Source organism: Camelus bactrianus, chromosome 21 (assembly GCF_048773025.1).
Source record: "Camelus bactrianus isolate YW-2024 breed Bactrian camel chromosome 21, ASM4877302v1, whole genome shotgun sequence".
Lineage (NCBI taxonomy): Eukaryota > Metazoa > Chordata > Mammalia > Artiodactyla > Camelidae > Camelus > Camelus bactrianus.
This window is the reverse complement of record NC_133559.1, coordinates 22,006,652-22,031,755: the sequence shown is the minus strand read 5'-3', so window position 1 is coordinate 22,031,755 and position 25,104 is coordinate 22,006,652. Positions and strand designations below refer to the sequence as shown.

The window sequence follows — 25,104 nt, the reverse complement described above, 5'->3', positions numbered from 1 at the left end:
TACTAATCCTTCCTGCTGAATCAGATGGACTGTGTAGGTGTAGGATCTGGGCAGAATCTTATGCCTGGACTTGCAGCTTTTTAACTGCGTGAAATATTTTAAGTTACAGAAGTCCCCTTCTGTCAGAGCACTGGCGGGCATCTATCCTGGCCACTTTTCTTTTTACTCCTTACCTAGCGAGGCCATTGACCAAAGAAGGGAATGCTCCACTAAAGCTTTTGTAGGTTGAGCACTGCACGAGGGCTCCTGGGAGCTCACAGGGCTGAAAGCAGCCAGGATTCCCCTTGCTAGGCCATGCATGCACCCCATTTGCAGCCAAATCCACCTGGGGAGGGGGCCACTTTTTTCCTAATTCTCACCAATGTGCCAGTTGAACCTTCAGTGACCCTGAATCTGAGCATCTTTTTAAATTTGTTTTATTTTTGTTTCCAGACCAGTGGGTGGGTGCGCATTGAAGTATAGTCAATTTACAATGTTGTGTCAATTTCTGGTGTACAGCATAATGTTTCAGTCATAAGTGTACATACATTCCTTTCCACATTCTTTTTCATTATAGGTTACTATGAGATATTAAATATAGTTCCCTGTGATAAACAGTAGAAATGTGTTGTTCATCTACTTTATATATGGCTGTTAGTATCTGCAGATCTCAAACTCCTAAGTGAGCATCTTTTGCTGGCTTAGATGTCTCTGGTTTTCCTCTGTCCCAACCAGAGAAGCCTGACATATTCCAACCCAGTGAAGCTCAAACTTTATGCCAACATCAAAACTTTCAAGTAAACAGACTTCTGATAGGGGCTGGTTGTTGATGAAGAAAAGGAAGTAACCACAGACGTAGAGACTTCAAATGGAAAAACACCGTAGAAATAAGCCAGCTCCTCCCCCTCACTTCACAGATGAGCAAACTAAGGTTCAGGGAGTGAAGTGTGTGCCCGGGTCAACAGCTGGCTAGTGAAGGGACCAGAATCCTAGTTCAGGAGTAGTGAACACTCTCCAGGGTTTTTGTCACCTGGACCATCTGTGCCTCACACACAGAGACATGCACAGACATTCAAATGCTGGCAGAAAGGCAAAATGAAAAGACTATACTTGAAGACTACATCTTGCCTGAGTGGCCTTCAGGGAGAACCAAGAGCAGATCTTCAAGAAATGTGGGCAGATATCCTTTAAGGCAATCTCCACGCCGCACTCATTCCTCTGTTTCCTCCACATCAATCCTTACTTTTCTCAAGAATTCCCAAAGATCCCTCAAGAAGAGAAACAGAACTGGGTGCCTTAATGAACCAAAACCCATTTAGTGTTTCATGAAACTTGTCATTAAACTGTTTCCATACCAGTGGGTGGGTGCGCATTACACATCAAATATGATACACACTTACCATTCACTGAGAAAGGCTCTAAGTGAATCACAGGAGCTCATGAGACCATCACAAGCACAGTAAGATACAACAGTGGCAGACAGACTTTCTCCCTCTTCAAGCAGCAAAAAGAAAACCTACTGCAAATTCTTGGATAGGCAATCCCCAGGGCCACAGACCAGCTCAGGTATCTGACTTTTCCCCCACATCAGCCCAAGCCAGCTGAACAGAGCACCACCTGGGGACATGAGTGGACCTTTAGTGGAGACCAGGCGAGAGTAGCTGAGTTCCAAAATGAACTCCACACAAACACAAGATTCCTTTCTTAGGGCAACTCCCAAGGGGCCAAGGCAGTGTCCAAACTGAATCTTGGCCATGGGAAGAGACTTACTCCCACGCTTCTAAGCAAACTGCTCCATGGAATTTGTTGCTAAGAAGTGAAAGAAAACCTAATCATTGCCATGTTTCTTCATCAAATTTGAAGACTGTGTTTGTAAGCCTTGCCCTTGGCTGTCTATAACTCCCTCCTTTTAGGATGTTTTGCAGTTGACTTCTATTCTCTTCAAATACAAGCCTAATTTCAAGCCTTAAGGAAAGCCCATCAGCCATTTCTTTTAGTTTTCCAGGCAAATCATAAAGGAAAATTGGCAGAAGAGAAGGGAAAAATATAATAGCAGTCAGGATAGTTGTATGTTATAGTACTCAGTCTTCAAGTTGTCCTGAGAAGGAAAAGTGGGGAGTACCCAGGTTTAGACATGGGTGAGGAGGCTGGGGATTGAGGGCAGAGGAAGAAGCAGGGGAAATTGGGAAGTTTAGTTAGCTTTAGTGTTATGGGAACAGAAGGGCACACAGTGAACACGCTGGGTCTTACCCTAAATGTGGCCGTGGCCACCTTATATGAGAGGGAGAAGTGCTGCACGCAAGTATTCCCACCTCACCCCAAATAAGTTCCTGAGTCTGGGCCCTTTTGCTTGAGGTTTCAGCTCCAACAGGACAAAATGCCAGCTTTCAAAAGCCCCCCGGCTGTAAAGGTCCCGGCCATAGCCTGGAGGCTCCTAACAGCCACTCTGGCGCACTGGCCCGAAATCACCCAAGAACTAATGCTGGGGTCAAAGTGACCTTCCCAATGATCGCAGACTAGGAGCAAACAAATGTCCATCCAACTATTCTAGGCTCCCATGAACCTGTAGTGTGCACACTAGGTTCTCAGTGGCCATTTGTTGAATTCTGGGGCTAAGAATTTGAGGCACACAAAAATGACCGCCACTGCTGCCTCCCGCCCACCAGGCTGCATCACGGTTGTTTACGCAACGTTCTGCTGGGGAGAAGCGGCAAGGCTGGAAGGGGACAGACCACTCTCAGGGCCAACCCTGCAGGCTTACCCCATCTGTCAAGCTCCTTGCTTGTAAGTGACTGATGGCTTCCACCCTCCCTCCCCTCGCTCCACCTTCCACTCCTGATCTGAAATGTTCGCTCCCGCCCAAGGCCGACAATCTGCTGAGTAGCCCGCGCAGCATGGCCATGGCCTAGATTAAAACCTCCAGACTCATCACATGGGTGCCCCCACCCCATCCCATAGCGAAACCTCCCCAGGGAGAGGGGAGCACATTGGCACAGCGCACCACTCAGATGTGACCTGCTTACTCAGGGCGCTCCAAGTTTCCAAATTAGTAAGTCAGACCCTGTGGGATGTTTGGCCCAAAGCTTTCTCTGGTTCAGAAAAAAAAAAAAGCAACAGTGCGCCGTGTGCCTTAGGACACTTGCTGATTTCCAACCACTGCGCTCTTTGTAGTTTTGCACGAAGATATTATTGACCCCTCAGAGCAAAGAGCTGGTTTTTACTGTGTTTTTAAAGGATGGCAGGCCCAGGTTTCCAAAGCTGGATGTGGAAAGAACATCTCATTTCCAGACAGACACTGCATTTCCTCCACCCTGTCTGGGACAAGGGGAGGGGACACAGTCACAGAACATGGGATACGAGGGGGAAGAAGGTTCAATGCACCTGACTGACATTTTCCAGGAATACATTTTCAGTGGTTTTAAAAAAATATTATTCCTTCATTTTAAGGAATACTTAAACCACTGAGGTACATGGTCATTCAACACTTGGTACTGGAGTGAAGGACTGACTACACGCTAACAAGTTAATCAATGACGTTATACTTTTTAAACCATTAATAATGGCAACCATATTATTCTTTTCCATTTACCTACCATGTATCAGCTTTCAAGAAATTTTGCATTATCTCCTCCCACAGGTGAAATTCACAAGATATAAAATTAACCATTTTCAAGGCATTTAGGACCCTCACGGTGCTGTAGAACCACCACCTCCATCTGGTGCTGAGACACTTCCATCACTGCAGAATGAACCCCCAGGCCCATTAAGCAGGCACCTCCCATTGCTCCCTCGTTCATGCCCTGGCAACCACCCATCTGCATTCTGTCTCCATGGATTGGTCTATTCTGATATTTCATATAAATGGAATTATACATGGTATGCCCTTCTTTCCTTTAGCATAATGTTTTCAAGGTTCATTCGTGTCTCAGCATTTACTGGTGCTTCACTCCCAGGTGAGGAGTCTGTACGGGGACCTGGGATCCTAAAACAGAAATGGAATGAACTGGTAAACCACTTTCCAGAATAATGTCTCCATTTCATCTCAAGGTTGTGTTGTTGCCTCAGGGGCTCCTAGCTTGAGGCTATCCCGCATCTGAGGCAGATCACCTCAGTCAGCAGGTGCAAGAAGCAGAGACCTCACGGGAAGGTCTAGACTCTCCCAGTTGGTAGTTCTCGCTCCTCTTTCCCACAGATTTTCAGTGAGATCTGGTACCATCACTTACCTTTGGTGTTGACGCTCAGCTCCTGTCTGCAAAAGGAGAATTGTAAAAACTCTTTGGAGCCCTGCTGGCTTGCTTTAGAAGGCAGAATTTGTCCCAGCCTGGCTCTAGCTGCGCATTTTTTTTATTGAAGTAGAGTCGGTTTATAATGTTGTGTTAATTTCTCGTGTGCAACATAGTGATTCAGTTATACATATATATGTATATATTTCTTTTCATATTCTTTTTCATTATAGGCCATTACAAGGTATTGAATGTAGTTCCCTGTGCTATACAGTAAGATTTTGTTGGTTATCTATTTTATATATGGTAGTTAATATTTTTCCATACACACTTCCTAAACATCTTTGTGCGTGCCTAACACCATACTGGAGGCTGCAGGGAATTTAAAAAAAAACAAAACAAAAACAGGCATAGATCCCACCTGCAGGCCTCCTGTGCCGAGGAGCCTACAAGCCCTTAGCTGCAGTCCTGCCCCCTGGCCCAGAGTGTGAGGAACAGCCTCCTCCCTGGGATTAGAGCCTGTCCTGGGCTCGCTGGTGCCACCATCTCCCCACCCACTGCCCAGGCTCTGGGCGGTGCCGCTCTCAGCATCCCCTGACACCTGCTCCCTCCCTGCGCAGCTGGCTTTCCAGGCTCTGACCTGCTTGCCAAAGCCATAAGCTGCTGCTCGGGGCTCCTACCCCAACTGTGAAAGCTCAACCCACTGCAAGGCCTTCTTGATCTGCACACACCCAAGTCCTGGTCGCCTCCACCTGTTATCGCCCTGCCCTGTTATACTGCCTGTGACCTGGCCCTGTGGAAGCCTGTGCAAAGATTGTGGAGATGTGAGGGCGCAGGTACCAGGGGTGAACGTGGGCACCCTGGCCTGGAGGCAGTACCATTTAGCCTCACACAGATGCTGTTAACTCTGGGTCTTGTCCATCCCATAATCAGTCAGTTCACCAACCAAGCGACAAGCATTTGTTGAGCATCTGCTATGTGCCAACACTGAACGAAGCCTGGGGATTCCTAGAGAAAGAAGCTCTCAAATAGTTTACAGTCGAGTGGGACAGCAGATGTGAAATGCATCTGTGCCACAGTGTCCAAGAAGAATCACACAAGTCTCCCACAATAACTTCACGCATCTCCAGGGAGCTGAGGTAGGAGAGAGGGACGGACATTTTCAACCATGATGATCTCTATGTAACCCACAATTCCAGAAAAAAAAAAAAAAAAAAAACCCAGGCCACTGAATCTTCCTTTCTCTTCCGCTAGCTGGTGGGGGCTGTACACAGGGCAACCTTTGCCTCAGTTTTACAGGCCTGAGCATCCCTCGCTGGAGAGTTAACCAAAGGCATCTTTCCATGCTCCACACAAGAGTCATCAAATACCATGTTCCTTCTGCATCCTTGACCTCCCCACCATCAGATCTTAGGGGGGGTCAGAAGCTCAACCCCCACAGGACCTGACAGATAAGCTCACATTTACAGAACACTTACTCTGTGCCAGGAGCTGCTTTAACCACACGATACAGATTTCCACACCCTGCCCCTGATTTCCACAATAATTCAGTGGCTAGAGTCTACTCTTATTCTTCCTTTATAGTTGAGGGAACTGAGGCATCAAGAGGTAAAGGGACTCTCCAAGGTCAGAGAGCTAGCGAATGGGGGAGGGGCAGCCTCTGGCCTGAGCTGGTCCACCTAACAGAGTAACAAGCAGTGTGGGAATTTAGGGAGGACATGCTATGTGCGCCGGAAGCTGTGGCTCAAACAACTTCTCTTCGCTGGTCACATCTACCTTGTGGGCTTCCAGTTTGCAACCAGTGACCTAGGTTTGCCCTTCTTGCACTATATATATAATAAATATATATATATACACACACACACACATATATACACTATATATATGTATATATATATATATATATATGCACACAGACATACACACACATATTCATGTATATATATATATACACGTGTGTGTGCGTATATATAGTATATATATATATGTGTGTGTACATATATATCATTTGGTTTCCACAAACCCTGTGCTAAACGTTAACAGTATTTTTACATGTTAGGCAGAGTCTCTGTGTGTGTGTTTATATGTAAGAGAGAGACAGATCCCTTTGAACTTGTGCCAGTTGGAACCAGCTTTGGTTACCCTCATGGCCCCAGATTTGAATTCAAGATTATCACCAAATTTAGGAATATACAAAGGAATGAAGTGTGTTTGGAGTTGGGAGGGAAGGAGGCAGAAAATTCACTATCCACTTAAGTTTTCTTACATAATAATCTGCTTTCACGGTCAAACGTGGAAAACATCCCCTGAAGGTCCTTGGCCCAGGGCATTGCCAGTCACCTCCTGCCCCGTCCTTGGACATTCAAGTCCTAACAGGTAAGGAGGGAGGCAAAGCTTCCCAGTAGCCGCCCTCCTCCTCAGGCCACAGCCTTGAGGAACCCTCTCCATGGGCCAGGCTGTCCCTGGAATGCCATGGATTAGAGCCACTGGCTGGGAGAGGGCCCGCCTGGAGTAAGCTATTTGAGTGTTGCCATGGTAACAAGGGGAGATGTGAAGTCCCCAGATCTGGGCCTGGTGCCGGAGCCACCTTGATTGGATTCTTTCTCTGAGCCAGCTGTGCTTTCTTAAAGCAGCCTGGGATCCCTTCATGCTCATCCTCACCGCACTTAATCATCCCATTCCCCCACCAGGAGCCAGCTCACATCACACCCTCCTTGAAGCCCTGCCTAGATTCCTCATTGCAATGAAGAACTTCCTCCTTGCTGCTGCCATAACCACGTGCTTGCATTTCCCTTGGGACACTTAACTAGTCATGCTTTATAGTTCCCCTGTGCTGATTCACTTCCTGGCAAAAAATCAATTCCTTGACTTTACAGTCTATGTCTTTAGGTCAACTTGGAGCCCTTTACTCAGGTAGTTGGCAGGTTTCTACTTGTTGCTAGGCAGCATTATCTGGGAGAAAGAGAAAAGGTCCTTGTGCGCACAGTAGGCACTCAACAGAGATGCACTGAATTACCTGCAGCTGTGCTGTAGAGAGGGGAGATGGCAGTTCTTGGCCTCCTTTGTGTCAACAACCCAGGCTCAGGGAAGGAAGAAAAACCCCAGCATAGGGAGCTTCTCCCTCTGGGGGAAAAAAAAAAACAGGGAGAGCTTTTGGCAGCAACAGCAGTGAGGCAGTGAGGCGCTGAGTGCCACACACACATACTCTATTCCATCGGCTTGACAACCGGAAATTACCAAATGGAATGATACCAATTCGTGAAACCAAAACGTGTCAGGAACACAGCCAGTCAGGGCTTTCCAACAACATGGCGATAGCCTCACTTTCAAGTGATATAATCACATTCAATATGGCTCCCCGCGAGGCAAAGGCCTGCATCCGTCTGAGGCCAGCAATCTTGGGAGTCAGGTCTCACTGCTGTCACCTCTGTTTCTTGGCACTGACAGCCTCACTGGAGATTCAAAAGTAGCCAGTCACCAAACGAGGCCTGCAGAGTGTGCCTGTAGTCTGGAATGCCCCAGAATATCTGGCATCTGATATGCTGAGCCCAGGCTGAAAAGAGTTCTCCAAACCCAGAATACTGAAATTCCAGTTAGTGGGTATTTTTTTTCCCCTGAGTATCTTCTATCTGGCCGTAATGCTGATGCTGTGTGTGAACCCAGAAACCAGCGTGGCAGAGCGGACTGAGCACTGGACATTTAGGGGTGGAAGAACTGCCACGTCTCCCTTGATTGTCTGAGAGACCTGGGGCAACTCCTTTAATTTCAGTGAACCTCAGGTTCCTCCTCCATACAGATGTTCATTCATTAATTCAGCAACTATTTTCCAGGAGCAAAACATGTCCCAGATACTGGGGATGCTGTGATGGGAACAGATTCTGTCCAGAAAGGAAGAAAGATGACTAAATAAAACAATGACCCTAAAGCAGGTTGTGGGCCGTGGTAACAGTAGAGGGACAGTGACAGACACAGGGCAGGGGCTCTACCCATAATGAGGTCAGGGAACGTCTCCCAAGGGGGGATGACATTTCAGCTGGGACTAAATGAATCAAGGCCAGGAGACTGGGAGGTACTGGGGTGGGACTGGGGGGAGATAAAGAAGCTTGTGTGAGGCCCCAAAGCAAGAGGGACCACAAATCTCAGGGAGCCTGAGAAATGAAAGGCCTCGTAAACTGGAAGACTGACTGGCTGCCATTGTGTGCTCCTCTCTCGCTGCATTTTAGGAGTTAGTACAGTTTGGAGAGTATCTCTCTGGGAAATCAGAAAACCTGGACCCTGTCCTGGTTTTGGCCACTGACCAGTTTTGCAATTTTAAATAAATTTTGAACATGCATTTCTGTTCTTTATTTTATTCACCTGTGAAACAGGGCCAGAAATCCCTCCCCTCCTCACATTACAGTGAATTGAATGAAGAAATGTTTGCAGAGGCCATTAAAAAAATTAAAATGAGTTACAAGTGCAAGGTCTTTGATAGGACTTTCCCAATCAAAAATAAACCCAAGACCACTCGGGTGTCAGTCTGAAACTCAGAGCGGTAATTGCATCAGGGTTTTTCCCCCTGCCCCCCTTCCCAGGGGATCAGGAGATAAATGGCAGTTTCTTTCTGATTGGTTTGGTGATATTTCATTTCAGTTCATAATCAGATTTTTGTCTAAGGGAGAAAGTATGCTATTAATAAAAAGGTTTTTTTTTTTTTATTGTAATATTTGTGATTACTGAGCCTGGCTGGTTAGGGCAGACTGCCCATGAGCCCAGGGTGGGGCTTAATCCTGCATAACACTGAGCTCTGGGCCAAGGCATACTTTGAATTAGGAGGGATCAGGAGCAAGAATGTAGCCTCTGAAACACTGACGCTGCAACGTCTTCTCTGCTCACCAACGTTCAGGGCTTCCCTGGGGCCCATTACACCAAACCTATGTTTTGTGCCTTCTAAGCCCCCTGTGATCTCACCAACCTTGCCTGTACCACCTCGTTGCCCACTCTTCCTCAGAAGGTTTCTTCACTGCCTTCCCAGTCCCACGCGCTCTCTGTCTGGGGCTCTGTACCTCTGCTCTTGTACCCCTCCCACCCAGCTCAGCCCAGCTTCCCTTCTCCCACCCCCATGTCCAACTGTCCACGTGGTAACACCCAGCATCCGGGCTCACACCACCTTCACCTCCTCCATGCCGTCTCTCCCTTAAAACCTAAGCCAGCGTTGATGGCTCTCCCTTCTAACAGTGCATGGACTTGGGCACTTTTTGATACTTACCTTAGCCTTTGTTTGCTGTTGTTATTTTCAAAAATTAAATTTTAAAGACCACTATCAGTTTATAAAGAATCTCACGTATGTATTATTTGACTTTGACAACAACATGGATAGTGAGTGGTGTCATCTGAGAGGTGGGGAAGCTGAGACCTGGCCAGTCACCTGGCAGGACTTACTGTGTTCTAAGTTTCATTAAGAAACTCTCCTAGGACGGGAGGCAGTTCACCCTCTTCTTTTTTGCCCTCAGGACCATGTTGATCACATAGCAGGTAATTAGCTAACACTTCTTGAAATGAAGTCCATATGCAACTACCTGAAAAATAATTCGAACTGCATATTTCATGGATGCTAATCACTGCTATTAGTACTATTAGCCTCTTCATGTATAAAGAACAACATGCGCTCAGCATTATTTTTATTATAGGAACCCAGGAAACAACCTAAGGGAGACTCACAGGTTCTCTACAAATCTTCCCACCCCCGCCCCTGGGGGTCAATCAGAGGGCAGCCGCCAACACAGGTACCACTCCCTCTGCTCACGCCAAGCAGCATGGCCCCGTGCCGCCTGGCAGAGGATGGAATGTGCTTATCAGAACTCGCTCGGCAGGGTGGACATACTCTGCTAGTCCTTGGAAATCTGGGGTTATCTGGGCAGGTGGGAGGATCCAGGTTATCCAGCACACTGCGCAGCCAGGAGAAAGAGCTGCCCTGGTTGGAATAGGGTGGAGGGGGGGTAAGGGTACGGTCCACCCAGCCATTCTGGGTTGGAAGCAGGAAGACCTTCCGGCATAGGAGCCAATTTCCCAAGAATTTCAGGCCACTCTGACTACCTGGCAGAACTGAAAAGTGAAGTTTTTTGCCATGTCCCTACATCTGCCTGGAATAATACCAATTATGACTCTAAATATTTGTACAGCTTTTAACAGCCTAGGAACTCATTCGCATGCACTGTCTGCTTTGACACAAGGACCCTCCCTGCCAGGCAGGTACTCACTTCCGGTTGGTTGTTGACTTTAGAAAGTGCATGCGTACAGTCAAACCTTCAGAACCGTACCCAAGGCCAGAGAGAAAAGCCAGCCTCCCACCCAGCCCTGCCCCAGGTGTCCTTCCGCAGAGGCAGCCCATGCCATCACTTTCTCCTGTCTCTTCTCAAATTTCCCCCCTTTTTGGAGGTAAAGAAACTGAAGCCCAAAATAACTGAATGACTTTCCCAATGGCACATGCTGAGTTAAGTCAGGGTGAGAATTTGAACTGGCTTCTCACACTACAGTCTATGAAATTCCCCTCACTCATGGCTCCCAGGCTATCTTTCACACAAGAATTCAGCTCATGTGAAACCCTATAAAAATATAAATAAATAAAACCAGATAAAAGTCAAAGCTAGAACTGGAGGCCTGGAGCCCCACGGGCTGTGCACTGACCGCAGGGGTGCCCACCCCTACCAGGGCACTCCACAGGCACTCTAAGCCCCTTCTCTGGCTCTCCAAGCCAACTCCCATCTCCATAGCCATCTCCTGCCTTCCATCTAGCAGGGGCAGGACACACATCCCAACTGTTTTGCTCTACCAAAGTGTTCCCACCCATTGTCCTATTTCTTCAAGACCTTGATAGTTTGAGGGTGGGTCAGTCTGATATTTAAAAATATATATATTCTGGACTGCTCGTGGGAGATAAAGCTGAAGGCTGGTGCTGTGCAGAGCCTGCTGGCAGTCCAGGCCTGAGGCCACGTGCAGAGAGCTGGGAGATAAGGTCAGAGCTCCCTGGCCTCTCCCACCATCCTACCACCTCCCAAATGCCCATGAGCTTTCCAGAGAGACTTCCATAAAGGCCTCCAGGCAAGGATGGAGCAGAGGTGGTGGATGGGGAGGGGAGGAGTAAGGGGGTGGAGCCAAGGGGAGAGAGGGACGGAGGGGGAGAGAGAGAGAGAGTGTGTGTGTGTGTGTGTGTGTGTACGTTAGTATCTATGGGGAACTCCCCCACGCCCTGCAATCCCCAGCTTAAGCAGTTTCTTCCATCCACACTCCTAAGTCACTTATGGGCAACACCTGCCACCTCTTTTGGGAAGGTCATTTCAGGGGTGAAGAGGAAGTTAACTTATCTGAGGACAAAGGCAGCCAAACAGAGGGCATCGGGGATGGCGTGAAGCCAGTGGCAGTTCCAGAGTTTCTCTGTAACAGGAGCTTAGGGGTAACAACCTACGTGCACAGAAGCACTTAAAGCTGCATCTCATGAGACTGAGCAGATGTCATCTGCATCAAAGAAAGAGGGTACTGAGGCAAAAATGGGGTGCTGCTTGCCTGAGTGGGTGCTCAGTACATATTGTAGTGTACTCATCCATGTCCTCCACATTCACCAACAATTATTTATCAAAACTATAAAAACCAAAACATCTGCATGTGATGTGCAGGATGGAGATGGAAACGCATACAGACAAGAAGTGGAGGTTCATCCTCCAGCAACATCAGCCCCTCTGCACAACCCACCCTCAGACACAGCCTGTGGCCCAAAGCCTGGCAAATCTGAAATACTCCACACCGTGCATTCCGCAGGGGTGAGTTATGACTGGAATGAGAATATTTCTGCTCACTCCCTCTATGACGTGGCCTTTACCTTTTAAGCCTCAATATTACAGTGAGGTAGCTTTTGGCTTTTAATTGCCCTGAACCTTTGTTAACGTTAAATGGAGGGAGGAAATGGAAAGGAAAATAAAACCATATCTCTACTGCTTTTGAGTTGCATGATTGTATATTTTTGCCACCCCATTAGTTTTCAACTATTCCAGCCTATAAACCTCTCCCCCGCCACCACCGAGGAAAATAAATCAGTCATTCGGTTATTGCTGCAAAGTTCACCAAACTCTAAGTTCTCCTCTGTAATATTAAAGAGAATGATGCAACTTTAAATTCAGTCTATTTTTTAATAACCACCTGTGGGAGACCCTGAATCACACAAGCGCTTGGTTGTTTTCTTGCTCTTTCAAAAAACACACCTTCCCTCCAAGCGGATATGACGTGTGAAGACTTAAGCACCAGTTACCGGAGTCAGCCACAGAGTGTCCCCTTTATTTGTGGAACAGAGAAGGCACCGCCCCTCCCCACCCGCTTCTCACTCAGAGACGACCTCAGAGCCTCGGCTCACACGTTCCAAAAATAAAACCTCACCTCGGCGCGTTACCACACCCACAAAAATTGGCTCCAAAATCTTTTACCGAATAGTTTCGAAGAGTGAAAATGAGAACAGTATAACCCGGGTATGTCACTGTAACCATGGCTACAGGTTTTATTAGTACTAATACCAGGATGTGGTCAGTTTGGATATATACAGACGGCAAACACTAGCATGAGTGGTGTCAGAGTGTGTGCCCGTAAATTCTCCAAATTAGAAACGTGGCCCTTAATGACCATGATTCGTAAGGGACCTGGTGGAGAAGGGAGGGGAAGGACGAGGGAGGCAGAGGGCAGCATCAGTAAGAGAAGCTCGGGGTCCTAATTTCAGCTGTGATTCAGCTTTTTAACACAATCCTCTAACATCCTCTAAGTGCAGGTTTCCCTCCTCAGTGGTCTCTCACGTGTCTCATCTGTTCTTCCCAGCAATCTTGAGAGAGATCTGAGATGGCTAATAGCCTCACTTCTCAGTTGAGAAAAGGTCTCAGAAAGCTTAACTGGTTTGCCCAAGGTCAGAGGCTTGGAGGACAACTGGACCAGGACTAGAACCGGGTCCTCTTCACATTCTTTCCCCCGCAGCCTCTGCCGGCCTTTTGCCTTGTGCTCGGGACATTCTGAGATGTATTAATTCCCCTTGTAAACATCCCTCATCCTTATCCCTTATCTGGTTAGCCCAGGACCAGGATCAGTCCATCCAACTGGAGGTTACAGCTGGAAAGTAAGGCTTCCCTTTTGCCTTTTGTCCTCATTTCTTTTTCAAGTCCTCTGCATGGCTCTCCCCTGTACAGACAACAGCACAAAGAACAGGTAAAGCCGTCCCTGCTCCGGAGGGAGTGTGTGGTCCAGGGGCTGCAAGCTTAAAACGCCTCCAGGGAGCAGCAGGGGTCAGGACTGGCGAGGCAGGCAGGGTGCGGACCAGGGTACTGGTTCAGGGAACACTGGTCTTTCTCAAGCTCCAGCCGACTGTGGCTACGCGGGAGATTAGTGTGGCCAAATTTTAGGTCAAACTGAAGATTAAGAATTTTATATAAAATCAGAGGAGGAAAAAAATAAAATAAAGTAGAAGTCCCTGTGGGTCGGCTGTCGCTCCTGTGCTGCCCGTGAGCACGCTAGGGGGGTTATGCCTCTGTGTCCCGAGCACCCACCATCAACATGATACGATATTGTACTTCTCTTCTATTTTTGGTGCTTTTAAGATGTTAGCTCCTGAGGCCCCAGAAAGGTGTCTTAATTCATCAAAAGCGTATCCACAGTGTGTGGCACACGGAAGGCTTTCCGATGTTTGATGGCTGAATGACTGGTGAGCCCCTCTTCGTCCGAGAAGAGAGAATCCAGAGACTGAGGTCCCCAGCAGCTGAAGAACAGACGCTCCAGAGCACAGGGACTCCAGCAGGATCTTCTGCGCTTGAGGAGCTCCATGGCCTTGGGCAAATTACTTAGTCTGTACAATAGGGATTAAAGACCCCGCCGCCCGAGCTGTGGAACGAGGCCACAGGCCACGTCTGTGGAGCCTTGATGACACACACAGAGCTGCGCATTTAGGAAGAACGCAGCAAACGGTGGCTTTTTGATTCAACATATGATCCCCTGTTAACTGTGAAAGGTGATGAGACGGTGCGCCAACCCGCCGTTCCGAGGCTTTGGCCCCCTGAGGCACCTGTGTCAAAAGGGGCCGGTCAAAGCAGAACCAGTGAGCATCTAGCTGAAATGAAGAGGGGAAAGCTGACAGTGATGGCCAGCACAAGGCACCCCCAAGAGACTGGATCCTGGAGGCCAGGAGGGCTGAAAGAGGGGACGAAGCTGGGAACGAATGGAAACAGAGTTAGCGCGAGAGCAGGGGGAAGGCGAGTGGGTCCGGCCCGATTCCCAGGATTGGCTGACGCTCTCTCTAAACCAGTTCACAGGAAAACTGATCGAACTCCGCTTAGAACAAACTTGTTCAGTCATGAATGGATGTTTTCACCTTTCACACAATATGAGCAGTGTAATAATAAACACAGTGCCAAACAACAGGGACCTACTTACTGTACAGCACGGGGAACTATGTTCAGTTTCTTCCAATAACATACAATAGAAACGAATCTGAAAAGAATACACATGTATAACTGAATCACTTTACTGTACACCTGAAACTAATATTGTAAATCAACTACATGTCCAAAAAAAATTTTTAGGTCTATGTTAAATAAATACATACATACATACATACAGTGCTATGTAGTTTTCAGGGCGATTTTAGGGCACCTACTGTGTGAAGTGTACTTAGGCTACATGCTTCACATCCATTATCTGCATACACGTTATTCATTCATTCACTCATTCATTCATTCATCCATTCAGTAAATACCACCAGTCCACTTTCTGCCGGCACAGTGCTGGGTATAAGGGATAAAAGGATGTTACACAGTGGAAAAAACTCCTCACCCTCTGAGAAATGTGCTAGCACCTCTGTTTACAGAAGAGAAAACTAAACTCAAAGTGCTTAAGCGAATGCTGCCCAGACTCCACACCAGTGTTAGCGAAGGAGGCAGAATTCCTGACTGTGTGTTTTCTGGTTTAGGAGAAGAAAAATCTTCAGTTTCCTTGATGATCTAGGGGCGTAAGTATGAGGAAGTTGTTGACTTGCTAAGCGGCTGGGGATATTGCATTTGGTCACATTTAGCACAGTTGGAATTTTCAGAGTATTGGAGAGACATGATTTTTTGTGTTTAATCCTAAGAGTGACTGAAAAACACTAATTATTGTCAGAGTCTAGGACATGGACCCTTTGGAGACAATGTAACTAGGGATAAAGAGAGAGAAAAGGAAGGGAAGAGAGAGGGACAAAGAGTAAAGGGGAATTCAATGGCCAGAGGTTTTAGGCCACCTGCAACAGAAAGTCAGGGAAGGCCCAGATGAAAACCTTTTTAAACCCTTTTCATTGTTCTTAAATTATTCTCTAATCATTTCCCCCGTATCATCTTTGAGTAGAGAGAAGGTGTCTTTTTCCTCCCCCACCTTTCTTAGCATAGCTTAATTAATACTCCATTGATTGAAAGATCGACTCATTTGAACCTAGAGTGAAACGGCGCTTTTTAATTTTCTTTTTTGCTAAACCTGAAATAGAGCATACAGTAATTAGGAAAGGATCCGTTGTTATCAGAAAGTCCCAGCCACAATGAGCTCTTTGTAACCGAGCAAAAGGAAGGTAGGTGATTATTTAGGAGCTGATAAGGCACACTCCCCACTCTCTACTGCTTTCTGTGATATGGGATTTTCTTGATCATTATTTCCTCTTTAAATGCATTACTTGGCTGGAGGGTCTGTCTGGGTGGACGGTGGGCTAAAGGGTGGGTAACCGTCATCAACGTCTGGCCACAGATGTGACTGACTGCCTCTTCCCTACGCCTTTCATTGCCCCTGCTCTCTCCCCAAAGACCTGGGTTGGCCAATTTACGTGGTTTCAGGACCTCTTTTCTTTCAGGACCCTTTGGTTAACCAGCATGACTTCATTCATTCATTCAAGTACATGCCCGATGCTGGGCACCCAGACAGAGTAAGGCAGGCAAGGCAGCATTCTCACTGAGCTCATTTTCCAGAGCAGGAAGACAGTCCATAAATGCACACACTTAAGTGACAAGAGCATCATGAGTGAGTGAAAAATTTCGGAGTGGGAAGAACTACAAAGGCAGGGAGACAGGATGGTGTGGTAGAGGTGGACTGGGGGCTGGGCTTCTTAGATGACTTGGTCGAGAAAGGTGTCATGTGGAGGTGACACTTGAGGTTACATCTGAGTGCAAATGCCTTTGAGCTGAGCTCTGCATGTTATGAAGCAGTGGTCACGCCAAGATCTGAGAGGAAATGTACCAGAGGGACCAACAAGGCCAGAGGGGAGGACAGTTCTGAAGGAGGTGTGTCCTGGGCACGGTGAGTGAGAAGCAGGCACAGGATGACGTCAGAGGGGGAGGCAGGGCCAGCTGATGGAGGCGCTTGTGGGTTATGGCAAAGAGTGTAGCTTTTACTCCACACGTGTTGGGAAGCCATGGAGGGGAGTGGTAGTGAGTGGAGGTGCAGCGGTGGGGGCGATATGATCTGGCTTGTGCGGGGAAAAGAGACTATGATGAGGGAAGGGCAGAACCAGAGAGCCTGGCTAGGAAGCTGTCACGGTAGTCCAGGTGAGGGGCGATGGTGACCTGGCCATGAGATGGAGAGATGTGGATAGATTTGGGGTATGTTTTGGAGATAGGGAGATAGAGCTGATGGGACAAGCTGGGGGGATGGGGGTGTTGTGAAGCAAGAGGGCTGTAGGAGTCTCCGGGGGCTACCGTGACAGGTACCACTGGCTGGATGGAAGGTCCGGAAGCTAGGAATCTGGAATCAAGGTGTTGGTAGGGCTGGTTCCTTCTGAAAGCCATGAAGGAAGGACCTGTTCCAGGCCTCTCTCCGTGGCTTGTCAATGGCCATCTTCCCTAAATGTCAATCTCCATGTCCAAATGTCCCCTCTTCCTGAGGACACCAGTCATATTAGCTCACGGACCCGCTTTACTCCAGTGTGACCTCATCTTAACTAATCACAACTGCAAAAGCATTGTGTCCAACTATGGTTATATTCTTCTCAACATATAAATATATCATATTTATGTCATATATATATGAATCTTTGTGCTTTCTGTATTCTTTTAATTTTTCAAAGAAAACAAATCATTTCAAAATAGTCAGATAAGGGCTGTGGTAGGTTACTGGCTCTATGAGAACTCAGAAGAGAAAGAAATCGATCTGGGGAAGTTTGGGGGCAGAAGGCTAATAGTCACAGAAGACCTCCCAGAGGAATCTGGAAGGACAAGGAGTCCTCCTGTGGGTGGCCCGAGGGAGGAGGTGAGAGGACACTGCAGGCGGGGGAACAGCACACACCAGAGTGTGGCAGTGCGAGACAGCATGATGTCCGGAGAACTTAAGGAAATGTGGCAATAAGGGTGGTGGTGGGAGATGAGGCCAGGATGGCAGCAGGGACCACCACCTCACGAGTGATCTGTCCCCCTCGCTGAGGGATTGTGACCATCATACAAGTGATGAAAAGCCAAAGAGGGGCTGAGCAGGGGGTGCAGGATCCCACTCGGATTTTAGGAAGATGAATTGGAAGAAGGAAAAACTAGAGGCCAGTGTGAGGGCTCGGCCAAGTGCGGTGACAACAGGATGAAGAGGATGGCACCTGTGCCTCTCAGGACCTGTGTGGTGACAACAGGATGAAGAGGATGGCACCTGTGCCTCTCAGGACCCTTCCTCTGCTTCTCCTCCCTCCACCCTCTACACTCAGGCCACCAGAGCTGCCTGCTTGAACCCGCTTCACTTCAGTGCTCTGGGGCCCCAGGTACACGGGTCTCCCTGTCTCCTGAGCCATGCCGAGCTCTCTCCCACTTCCAGGCCTTCTCCCTGCTGCCCCTGCCACCTGCGCACAACTGGATCCTTGTCACCCCTCAACACTCAAAGTGACTTCCTCAGAGGCCACGCCAACTGTTTCCTTTACAGCACCAACAGCAGAGCTTGGTTTCTTTGTTTGTGCACCTGCTTATTATCTGCCTTCTCCCTGTGGAAAGTGAGTGGCTTGACCATACCTGCATCATTCATGACTGTGTCTGCAGGGCCTCGGGCAGGAACTGGCACATCCTAGGGGCTCATTAAATGCATTGGCAGAAGGAAAAGAGGGGAGCGAGCCTGGTGCGGGCAGAGGACAGAGGCTTGTGCCCCACCTGCCCAATGATGCGAGATCCTCAGAGAGAGGGTGAAGGGGCTGTACCCAAATCCTCATAGTACGTGCTTTAATTCTGAAATGGTTGCTTTGAAAAAGAATCATGACTGGAATGGAGTAGAAGTGTCCTTACTACAGGAAAACTAGAGGAAGGAGGGAAAATGCCTTTTAAAGAAGACCTAAAAAATTAAAGTCATGACTCCAGGACCATCCTGAATTCTAAAAAGCAAACAAATCATCACTAGCTGAGGAGTCGAGGGTGTTTCTGTGGCTGACCTGTGCAGTTGGGGTTAAACAATAAGGGTGCACACATTTATCGCCAGGCTTGCCTCTGAGATGCTCTCCATCTGGTGACCCATTTAGTTTTCACAGCAGCCTATTGTTATTATCAGCTCCATTTTACAAACAAGAAAAGTGAGCTCCAGAGAGCGAGATTAAGTAGCCGGTCCAGTGTGATAAGAGTTACTGAAGAACAGAGTCAGGATTCGAACCCAGGGTATCTGGTCCCAGAACCAGCACCCTGAAGCACTTAGGTAAACCCCTCTTGGGTCAAAGCTGTACTACAGGAGAGATGTTAACTGTATCGCATATTTGTGATCATCATTACCAACATTAGCCTTTCGTCACCTGTATGAGTCAGGATAGGCTACCTGCTATAGCAAACCATCCTTAAATCTCAGTGGCTTCCTCCAGCAAAGCCTTCTTTCTCATACGTTCCACTGTTCACTCTGCCAACAGTCATTTGGGAACATCGTCCATCTCTGCTGTCCTGGGGGCCTTGGAGTCCATCCTCCTGGGCCCGGTGCATCTGGCCAGCCAGTGAGCGAGCAGAGAGCAAGCAAGGAGGACCTTGGGGGAGATTTCAGGAGCCAGGCCCACGTACCCTTGGCCAGAGCTCAGTCACACAGCCCCAGAGACGTAAGGGGACTAAGAGGTGAAGACTAGCCTGTGCCCAGGATGAGGGCGTGGTGGGCATCTTGCCAAGTGCTGCCTCAATGCTTAGTTTTAAGGACTTTTGTAGGGGGGACAGACCTGGCAGGAGTGGGTGCTGGTTGTCGGAAGAGTCAGTTGGTTCTGGCCTCAACTCCACCAGCTGTCAACTCTGTGACCTCCAGCAAGTTACAGCCTCACCTGGTCCCAGATTCCTTATCAATAAAGTGAAAGAACCCAACCAGATGACCTGTCTCCAGATTCTTCCAATTCAGGATGTCTACGTATTAAAGCATCACTTTATTATTTTCAATAACCATGATGCCTTATTGATGACCTATTTGTGCTGTTGTTCAAAACTGCAGCCATAATTACAGCATTGATTCTGAGGGAAAGTACTACCTATTTCCCTCCAGCACTCAGTATCTTGTTCCGCGCCACACATGCATGCTTCGGGGCCGGGGAGAGGATCCAACCTGGCATTTAGACCAGTTACCTGAGGCAACAAATTAAATCGGGGGAAACCCAGATATCTATTCCATCATGCCTTCAGCCAGGTTTAAGTTATAAACAAAATACTCCACTAGCAGGTTATTTTCTGTGATCTGACAACTTTTGTACCAAACAGTACTTACATCTATTAGAGAGCATATGAGCCTGCCAGGTTAGCAAGGTGAGAACCATCACTCCAGGGCAGCAGAGTTAGTAACTGCTGACCAAGGTCCCACCCCACGCCCTGGCTGCCCGAGAGCATGGTCTCTGAAGTGTGTGCTATGACTGTATCCTCAGGGATTTTGCAAGGACTGCGTGGTGGTTCTGGGAGCTGGGGCAAGGTTTGGGCAGGCAGGGTGGAGAGACCTGGGGCTGAAGAGGATGTTTTAAACCCCCATGAGGGATGGTGGCAGTCAGCTAGAGCCTATGGGATGGGACTCCTGTTTTATGTCCGAGTCAGAGACCCGAGAGGAGACCAGGGCTAGAAGAGAGAGTAAACACGGCCCGGGAACCTCGCTGGTGACTTAGACAGCCATCCTGGCCAGAAGTCCGTCCTGTCATCACCCGAGATCTTTGGGTGCAGAGATGGAGCAGCACAGTGGTCACCACCACACAGGGTAGCAGCTCAAAGGGACCTTGGGGGAAAGGCCCAAGGGAGGACTCTGCTGCCTACTTACAATTATGAGATGCCACACACACACACACACACACACACACACACGAGTCTGCAGCTGCAGCAGAGGAATCCTTTAAGGTTCTGAGAGAGACCTGACCCCCCCTGGCCTCACCGCACCCCCAACAAGATTTGGGGTGGTGCAGATTTGGGCCAGTTGGAGATCATTCTGGAGAGGGTCTCAGGGATTTTAATTAGGTACCATCATGAGCCTTATCATTAACGTTTCTAGAAGGCATTTACTCTCCGACAGACACTATTCTCCGGCTTTACCCGTATTATTTCATGTAATGAACAGAAGTAACAGGAGGCTGGTGCAAAGAAGGATGCCCTGCCCCCTTCCTGGGGAGCTCCAGAAGGAACGCCAGTCCGAGGGCCAGGCCTGGACAGAACTGTGGAGCGGCTCTCGGCTCTCAGGGACGGAGCAGATGTCCCTGTGGCAGGAGCCCTCCCTGTACACTCCCGGGGGCTCCAAAGCCTGCAGGGAGGCTGGCGCCTGCGTGGGGCTAGGCACTCTCCGCGGGCCTCACTTTATGAGCTTAACAGCCCTCCAGGCACTGTCAGATGTTCTTCAAGGGACCCTTCTCCATCCCGATTGCTAGAATTACAGCCACAGGCCCGCACACCAGCCATAAGCAGGGAGGCCACCTGTGAAGCCCTTTGCATTTGAATGGGGTGGGAGTCCACGGCTCTTTGGCCATGAGGATTGGCCTTAGAGGGAAGGGATGGGGAAGAAAAGCTCAAGGATAGAATTAGTCCACTGTTATCTGGGGATAACTCACTATTGCACAGACTATGTTTTGTAGTGTTTTACAGTTTACAAAATACATTAAGTGTATTGAACTCTTAATCTTCACAACATCATTACAAGGGAAGCTTAACTGCTTCATTTTGTAGCTGAAGTTTGGTAACTGGCCAAGGTCACGAGAGTTGACCCAGGGCTCAGACCCAGGTCTCCTGGCTCCAGGTTGTCTGTTCTCCATCAGTGCCTCGCCTGAGAGCAGATGGAAGCTTGTGGGAAGAAAGAATGAATGAATGCCTCCTCCTCAGTGAGACACCATGGAGGATATAGACGTGAATGCTGCTTGGTTTCAGGAAAACTGGAAGGAACTTCTCCTCTCTTCTCTCTCCTCTCACCCACCCCCACAACCAAATCAAGGTTGGCTAGCACCTACTGTTGGTTTTACAAGAATAGGTGAATTATTTTTCAAACAGTGTCAGTGATTCCTGAGAGCCAACAAAAGGATGGGGTCCCCCAGGGTGCATTTCTGAGGCTCAAAGTGCGGCTCCTTCTGCAAAAACGTTCCACAGAAGCTCTTTCAATTCATACCACCAAGGAGATATTTGATTGTTTCCTGGAAATGCTAATAATGCAAAGCTCGTAAATACTAATGAAGCACTATAGATTAGCGGAGCTCAGCAAGTAACCTGGGGGAGCCTAGAAGAGAATTCTTAGATTAAAAAATAGAAAGAATACCTTTTAATCAAATTTTCCCCAGACTGGGTTCCCAAATGTTAATGAATACTTTCTTTGGCTGTATGGAGAGCAGACTCCAGTAAGTACCTTTAGGAACCCAGAAGTGAATTATTGACTTAGCTTTCTTTAGCTTGAAAAGAAATCTGTTTATTCAAAGGCTATTTTAGGTGCCACAGGATGGATGAGTTTGAGACAAAGGTTGGAGGTGCAGGAGGACCAGTGACATTGAAATAAAGACACAATTCAAATGCACGCTTCTGTTTCATCCAGCTAAGCAACCCAAGTTGGAATCTGCTTCTCATATTTGTCTGTTGACATGATCCCTCAATGATATTAAGTCTCCTGGAATGTACAAGGCTCCGTGACATCCGAAACCTTTATTCCTGAATCCTAAGTACCTAACACAGCATGTGGCACATAGTAGGTGCTCAATAAATGTTTGCTAAATGGATGAAAGGCTCACTTAAGACATTTTCCAAAGCTTTTCAGACTGTTATCTTTCCCTTGAAGGCGGCAGCTCTGATCTCAACATTCTCCTTTTGCAAAGTCCTCCAAAGAAACACACACCCTACGAAGGCCACTCTCCCCTAGCCACACCCTACCGTCCTCCCCTCTCCCCGCCCCCGAGCTCCAGGCTCACCAGAAGGGCCCCTGCTCTCCTGCCCATGTTCTAGAAGCTTCTCTGCCTGGAATCTGTGAATGTCCTTCCCACACACCTTTCTCTGTCACAATCCCACGCATCTCCCAAGGTGCTCTACGTCCATGAAGGCTGCCCTAAGAGCCTCCGAGGGCCTGACGCCCTTCCTCTCTTGTGGCTGAACCCAAGTGTGGGCCCCTGACTCACATCCGCTCCCCGCAGACCAGCGCGAGCCCTGCACAGGACAGGTGTCAGGCAGTGTGGTTTCTTGCTGTCTAACGTCAAGCACAGAAAAGCAGTGCCAGGAGCACGTGGTCCCCTGAGAGTTTACGAGGAGGGTCCGGTTAGAGGAAAGCACCCAAAGCCTTCCGACAACACAGCAGGGTAAGCCCCCCCTGGATGGGCCAAAAATACAGGGCCGTAGGAGGCTGAGGTCAAGGAAAGGTTGTGGCGGAGGGAGGAGGAGAGCCCGGAGGAGAGCCAGCTGTGTGAGCAGGAGCAGGCAGGGCCACGGCCCCGGGGGGGCCAGGGGGGGCGAGGGGGGGTCTCCTCTGTGAAGAGCCCGTGGGCTTGATGGCGTGTGGACAGACCCTTGCCGCGCGGTGCTCCCAGACCCTCGGGGCTCAGGCAAAGCCTCCAACGAGGAGACAAAACTCAGGATACTCTTCTTGGCTGCATGCTGAGCTTAAGTTCAGGCACCATATGCTTCCTGTAAAGCCCCACTGGGGCAGGACTGGGTTCTTACTGTATGTATCTTCCTGCGTTTGTGAGGAATCTAACAATGGGAAATAAACCTCTTTGTAGTCTTTTTCTACCGCAGACTGGGACCAACATTTAAGTCAATTAGGGAAATAGCGAAGGATCATCAGGTTCTATAGATCCTGGGCTACTTGCCAAAAAGGGGTTAATTCCACAGGAAGGAACAGGACCAAGCCCTGTGAACGGCTCACCCCTTGGGGATCTGGAGCCAAACCTCCCAGAATCCTCGAGGCCAGCTCCGCCCCTCACTCACCGTGTGACCTGTGCCTCCGTCTCTTCAGCTGTAGGGCGGGGGAATAACTGTACCTACTTCATAAGGCTATAACGAGGACTGGGTCAGTCGTGCAAAGTGCCTAGAACAGTGCCTGGCCCACCTTACAGCAAGGTATCAGGCTCCACAGGCCAAATGGCACAGTAGCTGGTGCCAATTTGTACAACTGCACAAACTGTATAAATAATGTCATGAGGAGACGGGTCCATATGCCTGGGGACCAGGACGGAGATGAGGTGGGGCTTGGATGGGCACATGGGCACTGGGTACGTGAGACACTTATCAAGTATGTTATCCAAGGAATTAGACCTCCAAGACAACCGCTAGGACACCACGTGTCACACACTACCCAGGTGTAACACACCACCCACATGTAACACACCACCCAGGTGTAACACACCACCGAGGTGTAACACACACATCTGCACTCCTGTGCAGGACAACAGAATGAAGCCTGGAATTCAGAATGATTCTGGACCCAAGTCCCCCAGTGCTTCCCTCCATTAACCATGCACCATCCTGTTCCTCACTTAGAAGATCTAATTCGCATGAAGGTGATTTAGAAAAGTATTGAGTAAAATACAAACATGAAGTGATGCCATCATCCTTCATTCTTCTGCTTGCCTGGCAGCACTGTTCAGAGGTCTGGGTGTTCATCACAGCTCTGCACGTCCTCAGACACGTCACCTCGCCACTCTGGGCCTCTGAGTCTGCCTATTTAAATGAAAGAGTTGGTCTGGATGATTTCTAAGGTCTCCAGCCTAAAAAATCAATGACTCTTTGATCTTTGCATCCTCGGCAATGTCTTATGCCAAGAGGTCTCTTAATTTCTTTGAATCATGCTTGTCCTCCAAGTCTTGTTGAGACATGAGAACCTGTGGCTTCAAGAACTGAAGGCGCCTCTATGACCTTATCCTTGAGAGCTGAGGCCTGAGATACACGTGGAGAGTGGAGAAGATGCCAAAGGAAGAGGGGCCTCTCTGGACAAGCAACCAGAACAGCCCCAGGACAGGAGTAGGGAGGCATCCAGGGGTCCCATCCCAGTTTCCAAACACCATCACTGGTCAGCCTGCAAAATTCCTTCCATTGCAAAGAAGGCAGCAGGCAGGGAAGGAGACTTGGGAATATTTGGCTGGGGCACAGAAAGCAGGGACAAGGGTAATGAGGGAGAGGAAGGCAGAAACAGAGAGAACTGGTTTCCCACCCAAAGCTCGATGAGTCCTTGCCAGGCACAGGAGTGGGATGGAAGGAGGGAGGAGACATGGAGCAGGGAAGAGGACATGAAGGGACAGGAAGGAAGGCAGGAGTGAGGCAGGATGAGGACAGATGACCTCTTAGCTGGGGAGGTCTGACTCCCCTGTGACAGCCAGCAAGACTTGGAGATTCTATCCTGTGCTTAAGCTTTAATTAGTGTTGCAGGTGGCAAGTTGTGTTCACAGCAGGTCAGATACAGAGCTGACCTACGGGGAGTATGTATTCAACACCTATCAGGTGAGCTGCAGTGGAGAAAAGCTGAGAACTACTCCTGT

The 25,104-nt window shown here is 48.6% G+C and overlaps 1 protein-coding gene across 1 annotated transcript in view; it reads left to right on the top strand.

The window, feature by feature from the left end:
* The window catches only part of KIAA0040 (KIAA0040 ortholog), a 29,960-nt gene that overhangs the window by 3,270 nt on the left and 1,586 nt on the right, over window positions 1-25,104 (top strand). The window lies entirely within an intron of this gene.